This window comes from Oncorhynchus mykiss, chromosome 4 (assembly GCF_057628025.1).
Source record: "Oncorhynchus mykiss isolate SJ-2025 chromosome 4, ASM5762802v1, whole genome shotgun sequence".
NCBI lineage: Eukaryota > Metazoa > Chordata > Actinopteri > Salmoniformes > Salmonidae > Oncorhynchus > Oncorhynchus mykiss.
The window spans coordinates 56,881,380-56,890,239 of record NC_143025.1 but is presented as its reverse complement, the minus strand read 5'-3'; the positions used below and the strand labels follow the sequence as shown (position 1 = coordinate 56,890,239).

Sequence of the window (8,860 nt, the reverse complement as noted above, 5' to 3'; positions counted from 1 at the left end):
TGATGTGCCTGCTCTGCTGAAATCCCTATTCAATGAATGTTTAACACTATATTTTCGGGATGGCACAGTTGGACCTGCTAGGGCCACATAGGACTATGCCACTGAGAAGTGTCTTTTTGATTTTGATTTACCTTTATTTAATGACGGCCTACCCCGGACAAACACTACCCTAGGCCAAACACTACCCTAGGCGACACTGGGCACTCCCGATCACGACCAGTTGTGATACAGCCCGGGATCAAACCAGGGTTTTTAGTGACGCCTCTAGCACTGTGATGCAGTGCCTTAGACCGCTGCGCTACTCGGGAGCAACATTTTACATCTCTAACAACTCTGTGTGTCTGATTTGCTGATCTCTCTCTCTCTCTCTCTCTCTCTCTCTCTCTTTCTCTCTCTTTGCATTCATTTCTTTCTCCTCTTTTTCTCTTTGCATTCATTTCTTTCTCCTCTTTTTCTCTATCTCTCGCTCTCTGATCTTTATGTACCGTATTCACTCTCCCCCCTCTGTGACTATATGGACCTCAGACAGACAGACAGACAGACAGACAGACAGACAGACAGACAGATATGACAAGACAAGACAAGACAGGAAGAGGGGTGTTGCACAACCCCTCTTCCATTTCCCCTCGGCCCCCTCTGCCCTGCTCTGTTTCGAGGAACCCTGGGGACCACAGCTCATGTAAACAGAAACCCGATCCCGTTGCGCTGGCTCAGGTTGCGCTCCCCTCGTAGACCCGCTGGCCATTGGTGATACGAGATCCGCCTGGGCTTTGGGAACGGGGCTTATCAGATGCCTTCCAAAAGGCCCCCTCTCTTTCCGTCTCAGAGCACATCTGGTGCCTCTGCAGGGAGCACAGGCAGCGAAGGGAACGCTGTCCCTTGGGTTCCCTCTGGAGGGAACCCAGACCCTCACTATTGCCTCTGAAATCCACTTACCAAAATGGCAGGGACTCAAGACGGTATTTATAAGGCCTAAAGTTACAATCCCCACATCTGGATCCAGTCATAAGAAGGGCAATTTTGTGTACCTTTACTGTATCATTATTTGCATTACTGTCCATAGAGGGATGATTAAAGTGTATTGTCCCTGACAATTTAGAAAATTATCGAGAATGTTTGTGAGGTACAAACAGGTTCCCCCCATAAATTCGCAATGGGCGGTTATATAAGGTCTTTGATTTTGCGATACTTTGACTTGCCACCAGAGGGCGATATTACCCTTTTTCTGTTGAGGCAAATTGGCTTACCATTTTGATGCTTGTTTAGCCTATGGACTCACGCTTCGAGCCCACCAACAGTGTCAGATTTCGGCACGCCATCATTACATCCATTTCAAATGAAATGCTGCGTTTGCATTGCAGCATTGCGTTGCAGAGGCAGTTTCAGTGCGTCCGGTGTGGTGCATACTTTGAATTTATCGAACGTATGCGTCAAACTGTATGCATAGACGGCTTAACAGAAAAGGTATCAGAATGTGAATGTTGCAAACATTTTGTTGCAAACATATCCAGATGATGCTGCGTTCTATTTTACAGACTATGCTGTCGGTGTGTTCGAAGCTTTGGGCTACCTCTGCCGATGAAACCCATGTATATTTGACCCATTAGATTTGTATACATATAACGCTCGGACAGAACATTTTGAGATTACTCTATGGGTCATAGGAACCTGTCCATACAATGGTAAAACAAAAACCAAAGACGAAAGTAGCCTAATATAATTCACATAGGACCATAAATAGGTTCATTACCAACTGTAGCCAGGATATGTCACTGTTGGTCAAAAGTAATGTCACGTTCAGTAAGACACAAGGTTTTGGAACGTTCAGTTATAAATAAATATACGATGTAGGCTAGAACAAACATGACTCTGGCATGTAAAAGAAGTAAAAGAATCATCTCTATTCCTGGAATTTCTAACGGCAACATTCGACAATATTTGGCAACTTTATGTGGCTTCATTTGGATGTTAAAATCTGATAATACCTGAATAGAAGTTGGCCCATGTAGCAGACCTTTCCATCCAATGGCACCATATAATGGGTTTAATAGACATATTTTGTTTGATATTTTGTCCAATGAATGCTTCCGAATTTTGCCTTCCCACTGATGACACATGCTCTAATTAAATCATCTATTAAAATACATGTATGAAATATATACAATCCATGTGGATTTTAACGAAGCATATGTTCAATATAAAAACAAATATGGGTATCACACTTTTACAGTAGGCTACATTGTTATTTTGTTTATACAGGTTGTTTGTGTATGTGACCAAGTTTCAACGTCACACGTCAGTCATGATGCTGGTATAAAACGTTGGTCCGACTATTTCAGTGATCACATTTTCAGAGGGACTGTGGCTGCGCTTGAAGTTGTGGCCAGATCATCATCAGGATGTCAAAAATGACAGTTGTTCATCTCGGAGTGATTGTCTTCGCCATATGTTTATCGACAGAGGTATGACAAAAGATGTATTATTCATATTAATAAGAAAAATACGGTTTTTTTTATTTATTAATTAATTCGCTTTTTATTTGCTTGCGGTATTTTTGTGGTAGGCTATTCATTTGATAGCTTATAATACATTGTTTTTGATTAAGTTTTATATGGCTTGGATAGACAGGATTTAAAGTAGCCTAATGGACCAGTAGGGTAGTCGTTACTTCTCATCTATAGTCCTAAACATATAAATCATATAATCTCGGTGTCTTTTCTGCAATTATCCTACATTTCTTTCTTGTATCACTTTGTTATGAAAACACTTAGGCGAATTAATTATTTAAACCCACGGTACACCTGAGTCTTTCCAAGGGTTAAAGTTTATTTCAGTGCAGCGCGCTAAAACGGAACCTGAAACCGGTGGCAAAGACCAACAGTTTGCGCGTCTGCTTTTGGACTGTCATTCTCTCTTTGTATGGTGTTACTGGCCAATGTGATACCTGGTTGTGACCCAGATAGGCTAGCTACACATAGCAATTAAAAAATAATAATGTTTTTCCTAATTATTGCCAGTGTATGTCTGTAATTTAAAGGTGCATTGCGTTTTATTTGCTATTTTATTTTCCATTCCATGGAAATGTGCTTGGTTTGGATAGGCAACTGATATTTGTTCTAATCCAGGGGTTTTCTGTGGGATTTGACATGCAACGTTGGACTACAAAATTGTTCAATCAGTACCCAGCTAGCACAACTTCTGAGAACTATGTTTCTTAGTTTGGTGAGAGCATAGTTGAACTGTGGTTATTTAGCTTACAACCTTCCCACAACTTTCTGGGAATTGTGAGGTATAGTTGTTTGGCTTTGGAACATTCTCAGCACATTTTCATTACTTTAACAGAACGTTTCCTGAAAGTTCAAACATAGTTACATTAATTTCAATTTTGGTTATGTTCCAGGAACGTTCTCCAACTGTTTGACCATTAGGAATGTTGTCAATGTTAAGAAAACTTTAAGAAACAACTTTGTGTGAATTTCAGTACTTCAGCATAAGGTTTCCTCATGGTTCTATTTAAATGTCATGTTCTCATTTGTTCCCGAGAACATTAAGATTCCTTTCCATAAAAAACAACATTAGTAACCGTCAGAAAACATTCTTAGAATGTAATAAAAACATATACATTCCGTTCTCAGCATCCACAACTCTATCTGCTATCATGTGAAGTTTGTTCAGGCGTTGGCCACTCACACTAACTGGCCACACCTGATCTTAATGAGTTTCCTTTGAAATGAGGTCTGTTTGAATAGAGTCAAATTAACAGCTTTTGTGTGTGTATATATATATTTGTGACATAGCCTCAGTGAGATTCTATAACCTACAATCTTCTGTTCTCTATCCACGGAGTTAGTTCATGCCGCCACCAGGATGGAGCTAGCATTCCATTTATTATATATACAGTGGGGAGAACAAGTATTTGATACACTGCCGATTTTGCAGGTTTTCCTACTTACAAAGCATGTAGAGATCTGTAATTTTTATCATAGGTATACTTCAACTGTGAGAGACGGAATCTAAAACAAAAATCCAGAAAATCACATTGTATGATTCTTAAGTAATTAATTTGCATTTTATTGCATGACATAAGTATTTGATACATCAGAAAAGCAGAACTTAATATTTGGTACAGAAACCTTTGTTTGCAATTACAGAGATCATACGTTTCCTGTAGTTTATAGTTTTATTATATTGGGTTCAGGTCTGGAGACTGACTAGGCCACTCCAGGACCTTGAGAAGCGTCTTACGGAGCCACTCCTTAGTTGCCCTGGCTGTGTGTTTCGGGTCGTTGTCATGCTGGAAGACCCAGCCACGACCCATCTTCAATGCTCTTACTGAGGGAAAGAGGTTGTTGGCCAAGATCTCGCGATACATGGTCCCATCCATCCTCCCCTCAATACGGTGTAGTCGTCCTGTCCCCTTTGCAGAAAAGCATCCCCAAAGAATGATGTTTCCACCTCCATGCTTCATGGTTGGGATGGTGTTCTTGGGGTTGTACTCATCCTTCTTTTACCTCCAAACACGGCGAGTGAAGTTTAGACCAAAAAGCTCTATTTTGTATCATCAGACCACATGACCTTCTCCAATTCCTCCTCTGGATCATACAGATGGTCATTGGCAAACTTCAGACGGGCCTGGACATGCGCTGGCTTGAGCAGGGGGACCTTGCGTGCGCTGCAGGATTTTAATCCATGACGGCGTAGTGTGTTACTAATGGTTTTCTTTGAGACTGTGGTCCCAGCTCTCTTCAGGTCATTGACCAGGTCCTGCCGTGTAGCTCTGGGCTGATCCCTCACCTTCCTCATGATCATTGATGCCCCACGAGGTGAGATCTTGCATGGTGCCCCAGACCGAGGGTGATTGACCGTCATCTTGAACTTCTTCCATTTTCTAATAATTGCGTCAACAGTTGTTGCCTTCTCACCAAGCTGCTTGTCTATTGTCCTGTAGCCCATCCCAGCCTTGTGCAGGTGTACAATTTTATCCCTGATGTCCTTACACAGCTCTCTGGTCTTGGCCATTGTGGAGAGGTTGGAGTCTGTTTGATTGAGTGTGTGGACAGGTGTCTTGTATACAGGTAACGAGTTCAAACAGGTGCAGTTAATACAGTAATGAGTTGAGAACAGGAGGGCTTCTTAAAGAAAACAGGTTTATGAGAGCCGGAATTCTTACTGGTTGGTAGGTGATCAAATACTTATGTCATGCAATAAAATACAAATTCATTACTTAAAAATCATACAATGTGATTTTCTGGATTTTTGTTTTGTCTCTCACAGTTGAAGTATACCTATGATAAAAATTACAGACCCCTACATGCTTTGTAAGTAGGGAAACCTGCAAAATCGGCAGTGTATCAAATACTTGTTCTTCCCACTGTATATATATATAGCATTCCGTGGATAGAGAACAGAAGATTATAGGTTATAGAATCTCACTGAGATTCATGATCAATGCCTAAGGAAATTACACTTTCATGTGTCCTATCTGTGCTTTGAGTAAAAATTACCAACTTAAAATAAGCTAGCAGTGTTAAGTCTTCAAACATTCCGGGAAAGTTAAGGAAGTTATACAAAAACCCTGTAAATTCTATTCTCAGAGTGTTAATAAAACTTTCATGGAACCACAATAAATTGCTCTCAGAACCTCACTCCAACCTAAAAATAAATGTTCCCAGAACAGGCAATTTTCACTTGTTCTCAGAACATAAACAAAATAAATTCACTTTTTACTGGTCAGGACACAAATGTGAATCCAAAAACATGCATTCCCATAACGTCTAAGGAATCATATGTGCTAGCTGGGATAATTACTTTCCCCAAACCTTAATGGCCATTTCAATGTAATATCTACATCACAATCCATTGTTATACACACTTGGCCTAGAATATCCATGCCACTATAGCTGGTGTTCAACCTATTGTGTGCTACTTTTTCACAGCCAGCCTTCAACACCACAAATTTCACAAATGTGTCAACATTTCACAAGTCCTCTAGATATTACATGATATTGAAGATGTCCGCTTTGGCTGAAATGTGCTTTGTCATGGATCAATGAGGAGTTGTCCCAATTCTGTAGAATTACATTTGAGTTCTCACTTAACCAAGCCTCTTCCTGGTTGCCTGCAGGTGGTCTCCCAAAACACAACAGGATCCACATGGGTTAATGCGACCAGTGCGGGCTCCAGCGTCAACTCCACCACCATGGCCACAGACCCGTACAGCAGCTCGGCCAACTCCACCTCCCCTACCGGAGCGGGCGTGTCACTGCAGTACAGCCCCTTCTCTCTCCTGCTCCCCATCGTCATGGCGACCTCCCTCCTGCACCGCTACTGTTGAACCCTTGATCCACCGCCCTATTACCACAACCACCACCACTCCCCTCAACCGCACTGAACAGAGACCACTAGCCTTACATCTAAGATTTCGCCCCACCCACTCATTCGCCCAAAATAAAAAATCCTAGTGCTGACATTTTTCTCCGAAGGGGGGGTGTAACGTCAGTTGGAGAGGAAGCTGCCACCATCACCCCCCCCCCCCCCCCCTTTCAAATCACTTATGGAGAATCAAAGGAATGGCACTCTTCAACATGGCTTCCTGCTCCAGCACTATACTCTGCCATCCCTCAAGACCTGCGTTTCCATAGCAACTCCACCAAAACATCCTGGTTATCAGTCTGTGGAATGCTGGGGGATGTAGGCCTGGAGGACGCAGGTGGTTGTCATGTCACATGTCTCTCAAAATGTGGACCACTTTGGTGTACAGAAGTTCTAATCGTAGTTTTTAATTATACCTAGGAAAATAATCTGAAATGTGTTTTGTATGTGCCCAAAGTGAAGGTTGTGCATAGGAGATTATTAATAAAGAAATTCAAACCTCTTTTAATTAAAATATTTTAAATGGGGTTTTCATGATTTGGTGCTTTTTAGTTTGTGTTATTGGCAATGTACCAGAATGTGTTGTATGCGAAGAGAATAACTTTGACACTGGACTTGAGTCTGTATGCGTAGAGATTTCTAAAGATTTTCTGGTCTTTTTCAAGGAGGATATAACTGGCATATCTCCCTTTCAATGCCTGGGTTGGTCATAACAAAATGACTGTACTGTAACCACGTGGGAAAGGATGACACATGTATATTCCCCCTTATAGTTTATATTTTGTATAAATGGCAATGTTAGTTTTTGTTAGCTCTTCCGGATTAATGGTACGGATTAACAATGTACAATAAATTATAATAAATGATATTTTGTGTCCTCCTTGGATTACTGTTCGAAGGTGGTTGGTAGGTTGATACTGAACTAGGTCACTGGGCTCAATGAGTTGGTATTTTGAAGATGCTCTATTTAGGAACCCCTTTTGGAGGGCAAAGGTTCCATGTAGCTTCTAACTTCTGCAAACTCTTTGTCATTTCAAAGGGCCAAATCTCGTTTTCAGATTTCTGGCTTGTTCAGTGATCCAGCTCTCAAACACTCTTCTAGAAACTGTCGCCTCTACTTTGATCCATCATCTCTCGCAATCGATCTCGGTCCATTACATCCTAATGTAGTTTTCTATAGTCCAGTGACACGCACTACAAAATAGTTATGACCATGTTCTCTCGATGTCAGTTTTTGACTGGGGTCCTAAGAATGCCACATCACTTTTTAACCCTAAGGCACTGACTTTTTTTATGCACTTGCCAAGAGTTGGAGAGGGTCCCCCAAGGGTATATTATTTACTATTTGATTAGGTAATGAGATGCTTTCCGAAGTCTACCCAACACTGTCTAGTCTTTGCCTCAGTGCTGCATACTCATGAGGACTGCTGCAGAGAATGGGGAAAAAATACTTTCATACTCAAAGGGATGCAACTCCATGGCTAGAACCATCTTTAAGGCATAGTTCACTTAATGTAGTTTGTTCCAAACAATTGTCCATGTCAGCAGTCAAGTTTCCAAAGACCACTTTCAATATGTAGCAAAAACTCAGTTTTGCAGTGAACTATCCCTTTAATACAGATATTGTCCTAATATGTAGGCTAATTTTAAAAAGGGACTACAACTACGTCGAGGGCCATTTTGTGTCCCAGCAGACAAATACGGATTAACATCCAATTTTCGTTTTTGAATTATACCAGAAAAAGTAACCAAAAGGTCACTGGTTTGAATACCCACGCAGACAAGGTGAAGAATCTGTCTGTGAGGCACATAACCTTCCTTTGCTCCAGGGGCGCCATACTATGTACATTTTAGTGCACCTATCTGGTGTCTGACATCTTTATCATGCAAAATGAAGAGATCAGTAGCCTCAGACGAACATGCTACTTGTTTGTCATAGACCAGTGGTAACCAACCGGTCGATCTCCAAGCCATTCCAAGTCTATCACCAAACATTTTTGTAAAAAACAACAAAGCCTTGTGTTACTATTTTTTCTTAATTTGTTTCATGCTGTTGACAATAGGTACACTTGATTCAGCAGCTCTAGCACCAGTGTTACCATTTCATATTTCTTAAGGTAGAACTCCACCTACCAGTTGTTGGGGGTAAATTGCCATGCTCAAGTGCAGAACGGCAGAATTTTCCATCTTGGGGATTCAAACCAGTGACTTTTCTGTTACTGGCCCAACTCTTAACTGTAAGGCTACCTGCCACCCCCAGGGTTGGGTAGGTTACTTTCTAAATGTAATCCATTACAGTTACTGTCCAAAATTTGGATTACCCAGACTAAGTAACGTAATCTGATTACTTTACTTTTAGATGACTTTCCCCTTAAGAGGCTTTAGAAGAAGACAAAAATGTATGTTACCAATTGAACCACATCTATTGCAGGATAAATCAATGTTACATTTTACATAGCTGGCCATATATGGATGTTAAATTGTACTT

General features: G+C 41.1%; 1 long non-coding RNA gene across 1 annotated transcript; it reads left to right on the top strand.

The window, feature by feature from the left end:
- Positions 1-2,340: 2,340 nt before the first annotated feature.
- On the top strand, positions 2,341-7,256 carry LOC118964426 (uncharacterized). Its single transcript, XR_005051454.2, has 2 exons — positions 2,341-2,462; positions 6,125-7,256. It is a non-coding gene; the product is annotated as an uncharacterized LOC118964426 (long non-coding RNA).
- Positions 7,257-8,860: the final 1,604 nt, after the last annotated feature.